At 37.4% G+C, this 20,762-nt stretch overlaps 1 pseudogene; it reads left to right on the top strand.

The window, feature by feature from the left end:
* LOC141414858 (14-3-3 protein zeta/delta-like) overlaps window positions 1-17,066 on the top strand; it is a 57,065-nt pseudogene extending 39,999 nt beyond the window's left edge.
* Window positions 17,067-20,762: the final 3,696 nt, after the last annotated feature.

The following is a 20,762-nucleotide window of genomic DNA, read 5'->3' on the forward strand; positions in this document are numbered from 1 at the left end:
CATTAAACTCATTCTTTCTGTATCTCTGTGCCCCAAAGTCAGTGATAAATCACTACTTGAAATAGATACATGAATGAAATAAGTTAGCACATTATTTCGTGACACACAAAGCATTCCCCAAATAATGAGTTCTATAAATTAATATGAGATATAGAAACTGGCAGGAAGTCTGTTGAACACAAAATTACATTCATTCATACTACACATTAGTGTGGAACAATGTTTCTTAATGTCCATGTTTGGAAAGCAAATAAAGAGACTTCAGAGGGAATGTACCTCCATAAGAAGGAGAGAGCTGATACTTCATTGCTCTGAAGATGGAAGAAAAGGACTAACAACCAAGGAATGCAGTTGGACCTGAGGAGCTGAAAAGTCAAGAGACATAGTCTCTCCTAGAGCCTCCAAATGGGAATACAGCCTTCCAACATTTTGATATTAGCCCATTGAGTCCTATGTTGGACTTCTGACCCCTAGAACTGTAAAATGATTGATTTTGTAACTTTAAGCCAGTGGATTTTTGCTAAATTGTTACAGATGAAATAGAAAACCAATACAGAGTTTCCTCCACTGTGTTTAAATGTTGATACCTCTATTCAAAAGAATCTAAGAGACAATGAGACCTTTCATTTTATTTTGAGCACTAAAATCCTTCACATCACCAAGTCAGGCAATACAAGCTTTCAGGCAGATGGAGGAAGTGTGCAAGCACATGGCTTGGTGGATGGTGTGCAAACAGCTGATGAGTCTCTAGAAGTTTATGTTTGAAGCTGAAGCACTGTGGGAGGATCCTCATAACCCTGCTGAAATGTGCCAGCCACATCTTCAGCCTGGAGGATGCTGATGGTGAAAGTGAAGTTTTTCCCAGACTCACTGCCACTGACATGGTCAGGAACTCCAGATTACCAGATGGATGCCCAGTAGATGAGAAATTTAGGAGGCTATCTTGGCTTCTGCTGGTACCAGGTCAAGTAGTTCTTCTGGTTGTAGCTCAGTAAAAGACTCTAGCTGGACTTGCAGTTGATGGTGACACTCTCTTCAGCTGATGCAGCCAGGAAGCTGGGGGACTGAGTCATCAGGATGTCTCCACAGGCACCTGCAATCAGGAATGGACAGTGATCATATATACATACACACACCAACTACATAATACATGCCATTTAAAATGTCATTTTAATGGAGTATGTCAATAGATTATTGGGGTCATGTGGGAAATAGACATTATATCCAAGTCTATTATCCAAGTACGTGTTATAACTATTATTTCTACAAAAATATTATTCTGAAGAGATTGTGACAATTTTTAATTTCTCACAGAGACCCAGAGCAACAGGGACATGAGAACCTGGGTCTGCAGCACCATCTTGTTGCCCTTGCCTGCCAGATGTAGCTCAGTTCTCACTACAAAACCCAATTAATGATTTCTGAGCAGTTAAACTGGGCCTGAGGAGCTATGCAAAGCAATCAGAAAATTAGGAAGCAAACTGCCTAAGTAGTGGGTTGTGAAAGTACCTGATGTAAATCAAGAGCCAAAAATCACAGAAAGGGTGATTGTGCCACTATAAATGACATAGGAGTCAACTTAGAAGCTTTCAGGTCAACTTAAAAGCTCTACACCACAAACCACTTGTTTCTCTAACAAAGAGACTTATTTTAAAATCAAAAATATATTTAAGTTGTTTCAGTTTTACAATAATGATAGGTGAACTAAAAAAGATGTTAGAAAACAAAAAAGTGGAAAAAAAGATGTTAGAAAACAAAAACAACAAAAGAAAGAAAAATAAGCAACGGGAACATGAAGGGAGTGAAGAAGTAAGACAGCCTGCACAAAGCTTCCCCACGCCATGTTACCCTGAGAAACCAGCAGGGCTCCCACACTGTCAGATGCCAGCTCCAAACCTGCTTGGGAGACACAGACCAACAGGTGAGCAAATAAGCTGCGCGGTACCCCCACAGCCACCCCTAGGATAAACCAGCATAGCACCCTGGACAGACAGACCCTGCCTCACAAAAAAAATTAAATAATAAACAAGGAACAAAAAAGGACATGCAGCAGAGGGGGCGGGGTGTTCTGAGCACACCAGAAAACGGGAGAGGGTCAAGGAGTTGCTCTCCACACCAACTTTTAGTAAACAAACCATGCAATAGTAGCTGGCAGGCAAGTCCCTTCACTGGAGGAGGAAGGAGGATCAAGGAGCTGCTCTCCATGTGAACTTTTAGTAAATAAAGCCTGCAATAGTAGACAGCTGACAGTAGGTGGCAGATGAGCTGCTGCCTGAAATAGGGCAGATAGCGGTAAACAAAGCTGTCTCCTGACCCAAACACCTGGTGAGACAACAACAGAGCTACTGCTTAAATACCAACACGAGGACTGGATGCTGAAGGAGTAAAGGAAGAACTACCAAAACAAAAACTTCATTGTTCCTGAACCTGGGATTTTTTTTCCCTTTTTTCTTTTTTTTTTCCTTTTTTCTTTTTCTCTTTCTCTCTAAGTGCTTGTTTACTTCACTGTTGCCTAGTACACCATCTCTCCCTGTTTATTTCTTTGGTTCTCTACTTTTTCCTTCTTTTATTTCTTTTTCTTCTTACTCTTTCTTTCTTGATCTCATTACTTTTACCACTGTAAGTCAGCTAATACTAAATTACACACAGAACAGGGACAGAAACAGCACCAAGTGGGATAATGGGAAGATGAAAAAGGGATGGAAACCATTCTCCCCCCAAAAATAAATTAGTACAGGATTCAGAGGGAAATGAAGAAAATGGACACCCAGTTCCAGACCCCAACAAAGCAAAGATAGACTATCCCAAGGAACCCAATGAAGCCCACAAGAACACCCATAAAGAAGAAATACTGAAAGAAATCACTGAAAATTTCATGGAGATGTTACTAGAAAAAGGTCAACCAAAACATACAGGAGGCACTCAAGAAATTCCAAGAAAATAAAAACAAAGAATATAAGAGGACACAAAAACAAATAAGTGAACTCACAGGAGCCCTAAATAAATACCAAAGTGAAACAGACAGCACCATAAATAGAAAGGTAAGTGAATTAAGGATGAAAATTGACAATATTAAAGAGGAAGTGACCCATGATATGGAAAACCTCAGAAAAAAATATGAAACAGATATACAAAACACAATGGAAGGACACTCCAGCAGACTAGAACAAGCAAAAATAGAATCTAAGAACATGAAGATGAAATGGAAATTAAAGAAAAACATGAAGAGCTATTACTCAAACAACTCAAAACCTGTGAAAGGAATATGCAAGGACTCACTGACTCCATCAAAAGACCAAACCTGAGAATTATGGGTATTGAAGAAGGAGATGAAGTGCAAGCAAAAGGAATTCATAATATATACAAGAAATCTAGAGAAAACTATGTCCATTAGGTACAGGAAGGCTCCAGGACACCAAACAGACTTGACCAAAATAGAACTAACCCATGACATATTATCATTAAAACAACAAGCACAGAGAATAGAGACAAAATATTGAAGGCTGTAAGGGAGAAAAAACAAATAACATACAACGGTAAACCCATCAAAATTACAGCAGATTTATCAATGGAAAACTTAAAAGCAAGAAGAGCATGGAGTGACTATCATTCAAAATGGATGGAGCAATAAAAGTCTTCCATGATAAGCAGAAGCTAAAACAATATATGGCCACCTAGCCACCACTACAAAATATTCTTCAAAGAATCCTGCAAAACGAAAATGAAAGCATACAAAACCATGAAAGGTCAGGCAGTACCAAACCACAGGAGAAGAAAAGGCAAGAAAGGAGAGAATACCACTGATTTAACTGCACAGAATCAAAGCCTTAAACAACAAAGACAACTAATGACAGGAATCACCACATACCTATCAACACTAACACTGAATGTTGGAAAACTGGTTTAAAAAGGAAGATCTAACAATCTGTTGCTAACAGGAAACCCATCTCATTGACAGAAGCATGCATTGCCTTACAGTGAAAGGTTGGAAGAAGATTTACCAAGCCAAAGGCCCCTGAAAACAGGCAGGAGTAGCAATACTTATCTCAGACAAAATAGACTTCAAACCTACATTGATCAAATGAGATAAAGAAGGACATTCCATACTAATAAAAGGGGAAATAGACCAAAAGGAAATAACAAATATCAACCTATATGCACCCAACATCAATGCACCCAATTTCATCAAACATACTCTGAAGGACCTAAAAACATATATAAACTGCAACACAGTGGAAGTAGGAGACTTTATTACTCTGCTATCACCAATAGACAGGTCATACAAAAAAAAATCAATAAAGAAGTCCTAGAAACAAATCACACCATAGATCAAATGGACCTAACTGACATCTACAGAATATTTCACCCAACTGCTACACAATAGACATCCTTCTCAGCAGCCCATGGAACCTTCTCCAAAATCAATCATATCTTAGGCCACAAAGCAAGCCTCAGAAAATATAGACAATAGAAATAATCCTATGCATTCTATCTGACCACAATGCATTAAAATTAGAAATCAACAATAAAAATAGCAGTAAAAAACATGCAAATAACAGAAAGCTGAACAACACATTGCTCAATGATCAATGGGTCATTGATGAAATAAAAGAGGAAATTAAAAAGTTCCTGGAAGTCAATGAAAATGAAACGATGACCTACCAGAACTGATGGGACACAGCAAAGGCAGTCCTAAGAGGGAAGTTTATAGCCATGAGTGCATACATTAAAAGGACAGAAAGATCTCAAATCAATGACCTAATGCTTTATCTCAAACAACTAGAAAAATAAGAACAACAAATCCCAAAATAAAAAGGAGAGAAATAATAAAAATAAGTGCTGAAATCAATGAAATAGAAACAAAAACAGCCATACAAAGAATCAATGAAACAAAAAGTTGGTTCTTTGAAAAAACAAACAAGATTGACAGACCCCCCAGCAAACCTGACTAAAATGAGAAGAAAAAACCCAAATCAGTAAAATCAGAAATGCAAAAGGGGAGATAACAACAAACACCATGGAAATCCAGGAAATCATCACAGACTACTTTGAGAACCTATGCTCTAATAAATTTGATAATCTTGAAGAAATGCACAGATTTCTAGGTACTTATGATCATCCAAAACTGAACCAAGTGGACATTAATCACCTGAATACATCTATAATACAAAATGAAATTGAAGCAGCAATCAAGAGTCTCCCAAAAAAGAAAAGTCCAGGACCTGATGGATTCTCTGCTGAATTCTATCAGACCTTTAAAGAAGAACTGATACCAATCCTCCTTAAACTGTTCCATGAAATAGAAAGGGAAGGAAAACTGCCTAACTCATTCTATGAAGCCAGTATTACACTTATCCCAAAACCAGACAAAGACACATCCAAAAAGGAGAACTATAGGCAAATCTCCTAAATGAACATTGATGCAAAAATCCTCAATAAAATAATGGCAAACTGAATTCAACAACACATCAGAAAGATCATTTACCATGATGTCGGCTTCATTCCAAGGATGCAGGGATGGTTCAACATATGCAAATCTATAAATTTAATACTGCACATCAATAGAAGCAAAGACAAAAACCACTTGATCATCTCAACAGATGCAGAAAAAGCCTTCGACAAGTTCCAACACCACTTCATGATAAATGCTTTAAGAAAATTAGGAATAGAAGGAAGTACCACAACATTATAAAAGCTACATATGACAAACTTACAGCCAGCATCATACTTAATGGTGAAAAACAAACCTTTTCCCTTAAAACCAGGTCAAGACAAGGATGCCCACTATCTCCACTCCTATTCAACATAGTACTGGAATTCCTAGTCAGAGCAACTAAGAAAGAAGAAGAAATAAAAGGAATACAAATAGGTAAAGGAAGTGTCAAAATATCTCTATTTTCAAGATATGATCCTATAGCTCAAAGACCCAAAAAACTCTACCCAAAAACTCCTAGACACAATTAACAGCCACAGCAAGGTGGCAGGATACAAAGTCAACTTACAAAAATCATTACCTTTTCTATACGCCAATAACTAACAAACTGAGAAAGGATATATGGAAACAATTCCATTTACAATAGCCTCAAGAAAAATCAAATACCTAGGAGTAAACTTAACCATGGATGTAAATAACCACTGCAGGGAGAACTACAAACCCCTGAAGAAAGAGATCAAGGAAGACTACAGAAGGTGGAGAGATCTTCCATGCTCATGGATTGGTAGGATCAACATAGTAAAAATGGCAATACTACCAAAAGCAATCTAAATGTTTAATGCAATTCCCATCAAAATTCTAATGACATTCATCACAGAGATTGAAAAATCTACCCTAAAGTTCATTTGGAAACACAAGAGACTGCAAACAGCCAAGGCAATACTCAGCAAAAAACGTAATGCTGGTGGTATCACAAGACCCGACTTCAAACTATATTACAAAGCAATAGCAACAAAAACAGCATGGTACTGGCACAAAAACAGACACGAAGACCAGTGGAACAGAATAGAGGACCCAGATATGAATCTACATAGCTGTTCCCACCTTATTTTTGACAAAGGTACTAAAAATATATGATGGAGAAAAGACAGCCTCTTCAAAAAATGTTGTTGGGAAAAGTGGTTATCTGTCTGCAAAAAACTGAAACTAGATCCATATTTATCACTCTGTACTAGTATCAACTCAAAATGGATCAAGGACCTTAATACCAGACCTGAAACTCTAAAGTTGGTACAGGAAAAAGCAGGAAACACTCTGGAAGTAATAGGTATGGGCAAGGACTTCCTCAATAGAACCCCAGTAGCTCAGCAACTAAGTAAAAGTATAGACAAATGGACTTCAGAAAACTAAAAAGTTTCTGCACAACAAAAGAAATGGTCGCTAAACTGAAGAGACCATCCACACAGTGGGAGAAAATATTTGCCAACTATACATCGCACAAAGGACTGATAACAAGAATATACAGGGTACTCAAAAAACTAAACTCTCTCAGAATTAATGAACCAATAAAGAAATGGGCAACCAAACTAAACAGAACTTTCTCAAAAGAAGGAATTCAAATGGCCAAAAAACACATGAAAAAAAGCTCACCATCTCTAGCCATAAAGGAAATGCAAATTAAAACCACACCAAGATTCCACTTCACCCCTGTTAGAATAGCCATCTTTAAAAACACCACTAACAACAGGTGTTGGTGAGGATGTGGGGAAAAAGGGACCCTTGTACTCTGCCAGTGGGAATGCAAACTAGTACAATCACTCTGGAAAAAGATGTGGAAGCTCCTTAAAAATCTAAACATAGATCTGCCATATGATCCAGCAATTCCACTCCTGTGGTTATACCCAAAGGAATGTGAGACAGGTTACTCCAGAGGCACTTGCATACCCATGTTTATTGCAGTGTTATTAAAAATAGCCAAATTATAGAAAAAGCCACGATGCCCCACTACTGACAAGTGGATTAAGAAAATGTGGAATTTATACACAATGGAGTTTTATTCAGCCATGAAGAAGAATGAATTCTTATCATTTGCAAGTAAATAGATGGAACTGGGGAACATCATTCTAAGCGAGGTTAGCCAGGCTCAGAAGACCAATAATATATGTTCTCTCTCATATGCCGACTTCAGATCCAGGGCAAATACAGCAATGTGGTTGGACTTGGGTCACATGATAAGGGGAGAGCACACACGGGAGGTATAGGGATAGGTAGGAAACCCAAAACATGATAGTATTTGATGTCCTCACTGCAGAGGAACTAATACAGAAACCTTAAAGTGACAGAAGTCAATATAAGAAGGGGATCAGGAACTAGTGAAAAGTTCAGTTAGAGATGAATCAACTTAGGATGTAACACATTTGTACATGGAAGAATGCTAAGAATCGATTTGTATAGCTATCCTTATCACAACTAGCAAAAAACACTTCACATTTCTTTTTATTGCTTTTACTTACAAAATTAGAGATAAGGGCAGAACAAATTCTGTCTGGAAGCGAGGGAGAGTAGGAGGAGGTATGGGGTGGGGGGAGGGGGGAGAAATGGCCCAAACATTCATATGCACATATGAATAAATGAGTAAAAAAAGGAGAGGGAGAAAATGGATAAAGGTGGAAAGGAAAGACAAAAGTGACAATTTTGGGACAATTTTTTTATTATCTGTTCCAGAAATGTGTCCCACCTCCAAAGCCACTCTTACCCACAACCCATTGAAGAACACTGCAAACACTTGCCTCCAATGTCCAGGATAAGCTTGGGTACAGAGGCAAAGACAGCATGGAATTCACTCTGTGGAGAATCCTGTGGGATTCTAATTTAAGGCTGGCATCAAAGGGGCTCTAATATCAAACAAACTGTGAACCAGAGAGTAGCTAGAAACTATTCTTCCCAAAACTGCTAGAATTGAAGAGAGACTTCTTATATAAAGTGAGAAATGGAGTGGAGAAAAACATTTCCTTGGGAAGTAATGATTCTGACCAACACTACCAATGATGTTCACTCTGGAAACATGTCCTAGAGGAAGCTATATCTCACCCACCTTGACATTGGTCTAAGATGGACCTCCTTACTGGTAAGATGCCCAAGTGGAAGCCTCTCTGGAGAAGGTCATGAACACCCTCAGTCCTCAAGAAACCATATGAATAGTTTTTCAAGAGCCAATGGACCACAAAGTGAGAGATTCTTGTAACCCAAAAACAAAAAGATAATTTGAGTGTGAATCAAAAACTTTTCAGTTTTAAAATATAAAATGTAAAAAGCTAAATGAAGAGTAAATTTTCTTTTAGGACTGGCTGGTTTTAAATACTCCACACACTTTCATTTGCAGGATCACAAGTCTCTCTGGGCAAGTAGATTGAAAACTTTTTGAAAAACACGTGAGTTCTTGCTGCCCTTTGTTGGTCGCGCTCGTGCACCAAAACTTCCAGGGAAATGGCTCATCATCCTTTCTCTTGCAAAGTCTGTTGAACGTTTTGCCTACTAGCTGGTGCTCTAGTGCGACTAGCGCAAACTTATTTCAGTATCTCAGTTTGAAGGCAATGAAAAAGCTGATGCTTCATCTGTCCATTGTTTTCATTCTACATATAAGATACATGATCACACAGAAAATTTGTATGTAAAATCACTTACTTAGTTCATCAAACTTTTTTTCTACTGTTCTTCCCATCATTTGACTCCACCCTCTCACCTAGATACCTCCATATGCTGCCAAGTACAGCACACAAAATGTTCTGCATGTTTTAGAACTCTGCTGTCCTTGCTAACTCAGTTGTCTCTCCTTAAAGACATTTCTGTCCCCCACAATTCAGGTGAATTCTCAGACACAGTCATTCTCCATCACATCATCTGATCTATGGTCTTGTCATTCTTGCCTGTCTGTCTGCAAGTTCTAGGTTTCATTCATATTGAGAAGTGGTCTGCTGAAGAACAGAGTTCTATTTACATACAGATACAATCTCATCTTTGTAACTTCACTTTCTATTCTCTGACATTGATGGTTCTCTGACTTCAAATGCAGCCAATGGAGTTCATGTCTGAAAGCAGATATTTGGCCATGCAAAGCTCAGGGAAGACCCGATAGAATACACAGGTCTTGGGAGACAGATATGTTGAGTCTACAGAAGGAAACAAAGGAAGCCATGTTGGAGGCAGACACAGGCCTGATACATGAAGACCATGGAGATCTGCTAGAACATTTGAGCTTTCCTCTAAGGACATGCAACAAGAGCATGTGGGCATATAGTAAGAATTAGTTTATATCTTTACTGAGTACTTTTTAGTGTATGTTTTGCATGATACACATGGAAGGAAAAAATTGTGGAGGCCATCGTCATTCCTGTGGCATTTGGACTGTTAGCTCTTCCATCCTCTGAAATCACTTAATGATTTGTTAAACCTCCACACAATCCCCAGTTCCAAATAACCATATAAGACACAATCATTATTTGGCAAATTAAAAATAATGATATGACATACATAGAATCTAATTTTGCTAGTCCATCCATTGCTGACCCTGGTTATCAACACACTTTCTCCCAGATACTCAGTTAAACAAAATTCAGTTTCTTAGTAAAGAGATTTTACAGTTATATAAAATAAGTGACTTTAGAAGGGGAGATATTCTGACATGACATAATCACAGACCTTAAAAATCTGATTGAGAGTCAAAGGGAAATCAGAAAGATTTAAGACATGAAAAGAATTATATAGGAGAAGATTTTTCTAATGCATTGGAGATAAAGGGAGCCCTGTTTGAGGGAATGTGGGCAGCTTCCAGGATTGTGAGCTGACAGCCAGAAAGGAAATGGGACCTCAGCCTACAATGGCAAGAAACCAAATCTGCCACAACTACTTGAACTTGGAAGGAGATCCAGAGCTTCACATGAAGTTCTACCCAAAGTTAACTGTGAAAGACCCAGACACCCAGCCATCTCATTCCTGATTTCTGAGGTGGAGGCCACTGAACTCATAGGCTGTTAAATGGGCAGTCATTTGTGATTCAGCAATACAAAACTACTAGAGATACCATTGTGTCACATGTTAATGGGAGAACCAGAAATGTTAATAGAAGTTACCTCCCACTTTGCTCATGACCAAGGTGATGCTGAAACATCTGGCTCAGGCTGCAATGGGGTGAAGTTCTCCCCTTTTTCTACTACAGATATTCTCCTGGGTCTATATACATAATCAAAGCTGAATTCTGTTCTACAAAGATACTTATAGGGGTCCAGGCATGATGACACATGTCTGTAATACCAGCTACTTGAGAACCATAGATTGGAGAGTCATGGTTCGAGGACACCATGTGCAAAAGATTAGTGACACCCTATATCAATGAACAAGTGTACAACAGGCCCCATACCTGTAATTTAGGCTATTCAAGAGGCAGAGGAAGGAGGATATGAAACACTGTTAAAAAATACATGAAACAAAATGGACTGGGAGTGTGGCTTATCTGGTAGAACACTCTCCTAGCAAGTATAAGACCAATACTGACCAAAAGATAGGTAGATAGATAGATAGATAGAAAATAGATAAAGGAAAAAATTAGGGTTTTGCAGGGCTTGAATTCAAGTTCTCATTTGTTAACTAGGCACTCTACCATACCCCCAACAATTTTTGTTTTAGTTATTTTTAATAGGGTTTATGTTTACAGGCATGTGACACTATGTCTGGCTCCAACTATCAGATTTGAAGTAGGTCATGGTCTGTCCATTCTGTCTTCATTGTCAGCTTCTACAACAATTGAAAGAACTCTAGGCAAAGTGCTCTGTAAGGGACAGGAAAGAGCTGACAATATCGCATACAGATCTGATGTTTCAAATTCCTAATACATGCTCCTTTTGATGTGCAGCTTCATTAAATATTTCAAATTGTTACCGTATTCTAAGAAATAATCGGGGGGGGGGGTTCATATATTTTAAAATTTACATTGACTATTCCTGTTGTTGAAAGTCTACATGTATCCTAAGTAGAGATAAATTTCTGGGTGTCAGACCACTAGATATTTACTTGATGTCCTGGTTTGGGTATGAATTGTCACCCAAAGGAATTATGTGTTGAAGACTTGGACCAAAGCTGGTAGGTGACTGGATCATGAGAGCTCTGACCTAATCGATACTTTAGTCCACTCTCAGAGTCAAAATTTGGTGGCCTTATTGGGAGGTAGTATAAATCAAGGGGGAGGCAGGTTGCAGAAGGTGCATCACTAAGAGGGGAACTTTGAAGAGTTGTACTGTCACTGGCATCTTCCTGGCTCTCTCTGCTTCCCAGCTACCATGATGTGAGCAGCTTTTCTCTGCCATACCCTTCCACCCTGATGCTTCTACATTGCCACAGACCTAAAAGCAATAGAACTAGCTGACCATGTAGTGAAACCTCTGAAACTGTGGGCCAAACAAATATTTCCCCTTTAAGTTATTAGGCTCAGGTACTTGCCACAGTAAAGAAAATCTTGACTAACACAGTTGGTACAGCTCACACCACCACAAGTCTTTACCTGGGAAATACCTAACACATCCATACATATGGGTACTTCTGTACATCTGTAGATGTGGGCACATCAAGTAAGTCACCAAGGGCAAATTCTCAGACACAGATTTAAGATGCTACAGAGTTCTCAAGCAACTATATGTGATCTATAAGATCCTTGTTGCCTGCTGTATCCCTGTACCAAAAAGTAGGTGCTCAAGTACTATTTTAGGTGAATACATGAATGAAATTAGTTAGTGCATTGATTCTATAGAGACACAAAACTTTCCCAAAATACTGAATTCTATTAATTAATATGAGATATAGAGATTGGAAGGTATTGTTGAACCCAAAATCACATCTGTAAATATTATACATTAATGTGCAATGATGTTTCTTGATGTCCTATTTGGAAAGCAAATAGAGACCTGAGAGTCATCATGACCCCAGAAGAAGGGTGAGAACTAATACTTTGCTTGCCACGAAGATAGAAAAAAAAGGTTACCCACCAAGGAACACTGTTCAACTCTAGGAGGTAGAAAGACAAGAGACCTATTTCTCTCTTACAGCCTCCAAATGCAGCTTTCCAACAACTTGATCCTAGCCAAATGGGTAGTGTATTGGATCTGACCCCTAACACTGTAAAATGATTGATTTCTCATCTTCAAGCCACAGAGATTATGGTATTTTGTTACAGATGAAACAGAAAACCAATACAGAGATTCCTTACCCCATCTAACTGTACAGACCTCTGTTCCAAAGGATCTAAGAGACACTAAACCCCTTAATTTTCTGTTGAGCATGCACAACTTCTCATCAAGAAGTAAGATCACACAGATTGTCTCAGGTAGATGGAAGTAGTGTGCCAGTCCAGGGCTGTGTAGGGTGCAATCAGCTGATGAGTATCTGAGAGGAAGTTTATATTCAAAGTTGAAGCACTGTATGAGAAGCTTCGTAACAATGCTGACAGTAGTAATCTCCATGTATTCAGCCTGAAAACTGATGATGGTGATTGTAAAATTTGTCCTAGACTCACTGCCACTGAAATGGCCAGGGACTCCATATTCCTGGGTGGATGCCCAGAAGATGAGAAGTTTAGGAAACTGTCCTGTTTTCTCCTGGTACCAGGCAAAGTAGTTATTATTGTCTTTGCTCTATAAAAGACTCTGGTTGGACTTACAGTTCATAGTGACCCTCTCTCCTGCAGACAGTACCAAAGAGCCTGGAGACTGAGTCATCATGATATCCCCAGAAACACCAGTAATCAGGAATGGATAATGATCATAAATCAATACACACAGTGACTTTATAAAATAAACATTGAAATACATCATTTAAAATGTCATTTCTAATGGGGTTTTGTCAATATACAATTGGATTCATATGAGAAATAATCATTTTATACAGTATATCTTATAAGTTTTAGCTCTACAGAATATTATTCTGAAGAGATTGGGATATTTTTAAATTTCTCACCAGAGACCCAGAGCAACAGGGATGAGAATCAGGGTCTGTGACAAAATCTTTCTGCCCCTGCCTGCCTGATGCAGCTCAGATCTCACTGCAAAGTCATCATTCATAATTCTGAGCAACTAGACTGAGCCTGAGGGGAGATGCAAAGCAATTAGAAAAAAGGAAAAAAAAATTTCCTGAGTTGTAGGTTGTGAAAATACCTGATGTAAATCAAGAGCCAAAAATATCTCAGAAAGGGTGATTGTGCCACTAGAAATGACACAGAAGTCAACTTATGAGCTCTCAGGTCAACTCTGAAGCTCTAAACCAAAAACCACCACATTCTCTAACAAAGAGCTTTAGTTTTAAATCAGAAATATACTTACATTATTTGAGTTTTACAGAAATGATAGGCCAACTATCTCAGACAATACTAGTAAAAATAAATGCTAGAAAACAACAAAAAAGGAAAAATAAAGGAAAGTGACAGGAAGAAGTAAACAAGGAAGAAAGGAGGAAGAGAGGAAAGCTGAAAGAGAGGACAGGAAGGGAAAAAAAGATAATTTGAGTTAAAAAAAATGGAAATAACATAGAATAAAGATTTTGCCCAATCTCCAGGTTTAGGAATTATGAAAGCATAGAGAGGAGAAGGAATTATGAAAGCATAAAAAATAGGGAAAGTGGATAAAGGAAGAAAGAAAGTAACAGTCTTGGGGACAACTTTTTATCATCTGTGAGTAAATGTATCCCAGCTCCAAAGCCACTCTTATGCTCAAGCTGTTGAAGAACACTGCAAGCACTCGCCTCCAATGTCCGTTTGTATTCATGGGCCAGTGAGGCAATGACAACCATGGAATTCACTCTGTGGGGAATCCTGTGGGATTCGAAGATGGCCTTCCTTACTGATAAGATGCCCAAGTGAAAGTCTCTTGAGAAAAGGGCATAACCACTCTAAGTCCTCAGGAAAACATATGAATAATTTTTCAAGAGTCAATGGACCACAAAGTTAGAGATTCTTGTTGCCCAAAAACAAAAATATAATTTGAGTGTGAATCAAAAGCAATAGAAATACCTTCAGATTTTAGAATTATGAAAGCATATTCAAGAAATAAATTATACCCAGAATGGGGGAGTTTGGGGAGGTGGCCCAAACAATGTATACACATGTGACTGAATGTGAAAAAGATAAAATTTTAAAAAAGAAAGAAAGAAATTATAGAAGCAAAGGAGAGGATTCTGAGTGGTTAGGAGGATGGAAGTAAGCTGCTTACATGCACATGAAGACAGCATAATGAAACCCACCAAACACTCTTTGCAAAAGGGGCAAAAAGGAAGAAGGAAATGGGAATATAGTGGAGGGGTTGACCTTGTCAAGGCACACTGTACACATGTATGATATAATGACAATGAAATCCCCTCATATTATTAATGTATGATCATTCAAAAATAAAATAAAAAATAATTAACAGAAAAAAGAAATAAATTACAAACAGCATTATTTGCAAAATACAGGAAACAGAAAAAAATAAGTACCCTAGCCAGGTGCAGGGTTTCACATCTATAATTTCAGCACTCAAGAGGCTGAAGAGGAGGATCATGAGTTTGAGGCCAAGCTGGGCTACATAACGACACCACAACCTGCCTCAAAAAAAAAAAAGAAATGAAATAAAACTAAAACATTAATCAACTGGACATAATTTACAACTCACAGTGTTTTTTCTTTTTCGGTGGTACTGGGCTTTGAATTCAGGGCCTCAGGCATGCTAGGCAAGTGCTCTACCACTTAAGCCATGCTACTAGCCCAACATCTCTGAGTATTTTATATCCAAAGCAAATTACTTAATTGATGCTGAAACTTTAGCACTCAGCCAGAAATATTATTAACAAATAAATATTTATTTTAATTTTTTGGTTTAGCAAGTATTATCTCCTTTGCTTTGAATAAACAGTTTCCTGAAACCACTATTCAGGTATAACATATTAAAATAAATTCTTATAATTGGATTCAAATTTCACCAATGAACTGCTAGGATTCCCCAAGATGAGAAAGTCAAACAGTACCTGATGTGAGGATGGTCCCACTTTGCAAGGTCGAGAATATGAAAGATAAATAAATTGCTCCAGTCAGTTTCTCTCAAGTTCTCACACAATCTAGACCCTTCTTAAACTTTGCAATTTTGCTTTGTCACTGCTCCAATGAACTCAAATTGTTTTCACTCAACTAAGTTGCTACTGCTCATTCAGATCAGGCAGATGAAGAATAGTGTCTTAAGAATCTGAAAAATCTGACAGGTAAACATGTCTGTTTTTCTCAGTATTTTGAGAGAACATATAGACTTAGAAGAAAGGTTTTCCTTTATAACAGAAGAAAACACAAAAATATTCTGTTATATTTTTCCCTCATGAGCTCCTTTTCCACAATGTATAATGTGTATGTTAGATTCCTTGGAAAAAAACCCCACACATTTGTTGACTAAAAATAACACATATGAAAACTCTCACAGCTTTGGCAGGGTGTCTGGAATTAACATCCCTGAGCAGCTCTGACCCAGCACCCTTCTCCACAGTGACCATCTTGAGTGAAGACCCAGGAGAAGGTCAGTCTTTCCTCCAAATTACCATGAAGCATTAAAAAAGAATGCATTTCCTCTTGTTCTATTGACACATGGAATCTCCAGTTAAACTCTGGACTTGTGACTGTAGCTACCTAATATCTGACAAGAAAAAGAAGATATGGGAAGGATTTTTTGTGTCTGTTTAAGGGAAAAAAAATTACATGAAATTATTCCTTATTCATTCTGACCAATAATCTCAAGGGAATTCTTTCCTTAAGAAATGTTTCAATTGACAATCTCAATATCACTACCACCATCTAGAAACTGCTGAGCCCCTGTCCATATAATGCCACCCACTCCAGACACAGAACACCCAGATATGCACAGAAATGGGATGGTGTGAAGATCAAACTTGCCAAGCAGATTTAGCAATATGATGACATTGTGGCCTTCATGAAGTCTATAATTGAGCACTGAGCTGAATTATGTATGAGGAGAGGAATCTTCTCTCAGTTACTTATAAAAATGTTGTAGGAATCTGTAGGTCATCTTGGAGGGTATTCTCAAGTATTAAGCAAAAGATGGAACATGCTAAGAAAAAGCAGAAGATGGCTCAAGAATACACAGAGAAAATTGACACTGAGCTCAGAGCTTTTTGCAAGGATGTACTGTCTCATTTGAAAAGTTCTTGATCCCCAATGCTTCAGAAACAGAGAGCAAAGTCTTATGTTTGAAAATGAAGATAGGCTGTTTCCTTTACTTGGCTGAGATTGCTGCTGGCAATGATGAGAAAGGGATTATGGATCAGTCACAACAAGCATATCAAGAAGTTTTTTATATTAGCAATAAAGAAATGAGCTAATGCGTCCTATCAGATTGGGTCTGACCCTTATCTTCTGTGTTCTATCAGGAGATTCTGAACTCCCCACAAAAAGTCTGCTCACTTGCAAAGACATACCATTGCTGAACTTGATAAAGTGAGTGAAGAGTCATATAAAAATACAACACAGATAATGTAATTATTGAGAGAAAACATTATATTGTAGACTTGTGATGTTCTAGGAGGTAAAGGGGAAGCAGGAAAAGGACGGGAAAATTAACCATCCTTCCAACTTCAGTCTGCCTCATTCTAAAATTTACACAGTAGACCATTTGTCATCCATGCCAACCCACAATAGTTTTTGTTTACAATTTGTGACAGAATTGTGTTAATTCTATTTCAATTTCTCTATTTCCCTCTATTTTATGTTTAATATTGGGATGTTTGGCCAGTTAACATTTAGAGAGTTACTTGTTTTCATCTTCAGGAGGCCAAAATAAGGATGTGTAATTTTTATACAATTTATAAATGTTTGTCATAGTATTTTTGGTACATGGCAGTTTTCACAAGGGCCAGTGTTAAAATTGTATCCATGTCTAATCAAAGAAAACTGCCTACATACTGTTTTGTCTTTGTGGGGAATAAAAGGAATAATTAATTGGTTCTACTCACAGTTGTGGTTATTGTGAGCACTTCATGATTTGCAGCACTTACAAGGCTGTGGTATAAATGTCTCATGATACTTCATGTTGTAGTCATGTGTTTCTGTGGAATAGCCTATCTCAGTGCACACACCTTTGATTACAGCTGCAGAAGTGCTCCTTTAGAAAAAGTTGTGACCCAATTAACTCTGGATAAGGGCAGAAACAGCTCACATCCATTATTTGTATAGGGATATGTGGTTTTCTTCCATTATTTTTGGTATACATTTTATTTGTATTAAAGGTTCAAAGCACACTAAGAAAAAAATGTAAAAATATAGATGCAGTAAAAACAAACTGCTTGGTGTTCATTGCTTCATGGATATCAACCACAGCAGTTAACAAAAAATTCAACGTATTTAATTTTTTAGGGCATCTTTTTTTGCTTTTGTGATTTTTTTTGTCTCTTTTGATACTTGCTTAACATGCATGTTCTGTAAAATATCTAATTAATAAGGAAATAACTTAAGATGATGGCTAGCTTCAATGTCTTTGAAATTTTCATGAGCAATTCCAGCATAATTATTAGAAACATGTTTAATAATTCATATATGTAGAATAAAAGTTTTATTAATGGACTTTTCGACTACTTGCTCTACAGCTTTTCATGAAATGAGTATTGGAAATGAAAATTCCTCAGATGACATTGTACATTTTTGGAAACTTATTCCTTATTCTTCATGGTACCTAATTGGCTTTTACCAAGTTTACATATGAAGTTTATCATAACAAAAAAATACTAATAATATAATAACCTTTCTTAATGATGTCACATAAACTTCTTTCTAGCCCCCTCCAAAAAAAAACTTTTAAAAATTCTGTATTGAGATTGGAGATTTTGGTATATGGCATTTTTCTAACTTAGGAAGTGACAATGTTCGTGGCCCCTGATGACACTGGTACCATTAATGGTAAGTTCTATGCTTCCAAAACACATTATTTTGTCTGTTTGTTTTTTTAAAGAAATTATCAATACTTTTAACCTGCCTTTGATTTGGATCCTTCATTCTCTCTATTTGTCATGTGCACAAGATTGCCTTTCTTTTTCAGCATTCTGTCTTGTCACCAAACATTCCTACGTGGTGGCCAAGTATTTGCAAAAAGGCCACATGATCTTTCCGGCTCCTTTTAGTGTCTAAGACAGCCTGTTTCTGTTGCTTGCATCACACAGACTACTTCCCTCATCTCTTTACCACAGCACATTTCTCCTTAGTTGAAGAGATTGTGGTTGTCTCCCTGGAAACTATACCTATCCTGAATGGCTGTCATTGTCTGCCTTTCTAAATAGTGATGGGGCTAAGTTATACCCAAAGCTCGTCCTGAAAAATATTTCCTCATTACCTTACAGAAAACACCAAACAAAAATGTGATATTAAAAGAGGTATTTATTTTCCTTTGAGAATATAAGCTCCTGAGGAGAGATCAAAGATGGCAGTTAGGATTGGGCATCAGAATTCCCTGAGCTACATGACTCAGAAACCACCTCAAGACATGAGAACTACACTTGGAACATCAACCAGGATCAAACTCTGCAATATCCTGGACCCCTAACCCATGGAACACCTCTTTATGCCCCACCACACTGAACCAAGTCCCAGGAAGTATCTGCCTTTAGAAAAATGGCACACCATTTCTCCTCACTTGTTAGTTACAAAGCTGCCTGCATTCCTGCAGATCAACAGAACAGGGACAGAAATAGTACATCAACCAAGCTAACAACAAAGACAGTCACAACACAAAGCTTAAATCAAGGGGAAAAAAACAGACAATTAAAACCAACAACTAGCCAATCAAGAACATAGTTGAACAGCACCAATTGGAGTGATGGGGAGAAGAAGAAGGGAAGAAAACTAACTCCTCAAAAAAACAATTAAAGGGAGGATTTAGTGGGAAATGAAGAAAATGGATACCCAGCTCATGACTCAACAAAACAATGATAATTGAAACTAATGAGTCCAGTGACACCAACAAAAAAAACCCCAAAGAGGAAATTGTGGAAAAGGTCACTGAGAAACCCATGGAGAAAATATTCAATGCAGTTAACCAGAAAGTACAGATGTACTCAAGAAACTTCAAGACACCACGAATAAAGAACATAAGAAGACACAGCAACAACTAAATGAACTAGGAGAGAACGTCAACAAACACCAAAGTGAAACAAAGGACTATATAAAGAGAGAAATATGAAATAAAGAAGACAAAACAAAATAATAAAAGAGAAGTTGAACAAAGATATGGAAAACCTCAGAAAAAAGAATCAAAAAGAAGTCCTGGAAATAAAAAGTCCCTATACTCAAACAAAAAAAACAAACCAAAAAAAACCACAGTGGAAGGTCACTACAGCAGACTAGAACAAGTGGAAGACAGAATCTCAGAGTTTGAAGATAAAATAGAAATTAAACCAAAAAAAAAATAGAACTCTTAGTCAATTAACTCAAGGGCTAAGAAAGGAATATGAAAGAACACAGCAACTCCATCAAATGACCTTACCTGAGAATCATGGCAGTGAAGAAGAAGAGGTACAAGCCAAAAGGATATGTAATATATTGAATTTAAAAACAACAGAAAATTTCCCAAACCCCAAGAAAGATTTGCCCATTCAGGTACAAGAAGACTCCAGGACACCAAAAAACTTGACCAAAACAGAACTTCTCCATAGCATATAATCATTAAAACAATAAGCACAGAAAACAAAAAAAGAATATTAAAGTCTGTAAAAGAGAAAAAACAAATAAAATATAAAGGTAAACCCATCAAAATAACAGCAGATATCTCAACAGAACATTAAAAGAAAGAGGGGCATGGAATGAGAACAATTACAGCCCTAGCATACTCTGTCCAGCAAAACTATCATTCTAAATTGACAGAGTAATAAAGTCTCTCAGGATAAACAGAAACTAAAGTAATATATGACCACCAAATCACTATTACAGAAGATTCTACGAGGAATTCTGCACACAGAAGATGAAAGCAAACAAAAGCATGAGAGGACAGAAAGTATTAAAACTCAGAAGAGGAAAAAACAAATAATCAAGTTGTAACATTGACTCAGCTGCACACATTCAAATCCTTATAAAACAAAAACAACTAAATGGCAGGATTCACCAAATACTTATCAATATTAACTCTGAATGTCAGTGGACTCAACTCCCCCATCAAAAGACACCATTTGGCAAACTAATTAAAAAGGAAGATCCAACAATCTGTTTTTTATAAGAGACCCACAATAATGACATAAATAAACACTGTTTTAGGGTGAAAGGCTAGAAGTAGAT

The sequence above is a fragment of the Castor canadensis genome, chromosome 12 (genome assembly GCF_047511655.1).
Source record: "Castor canadensis chromosome 12, mCasCan1.hap1v2, whole genome shotgun sequence".
Lineage (NCBI taxonomy): Eukaryota > Metazoa > Chordata > Mammalia > Rodentia > Castoridae > Castor > Castor canadensis.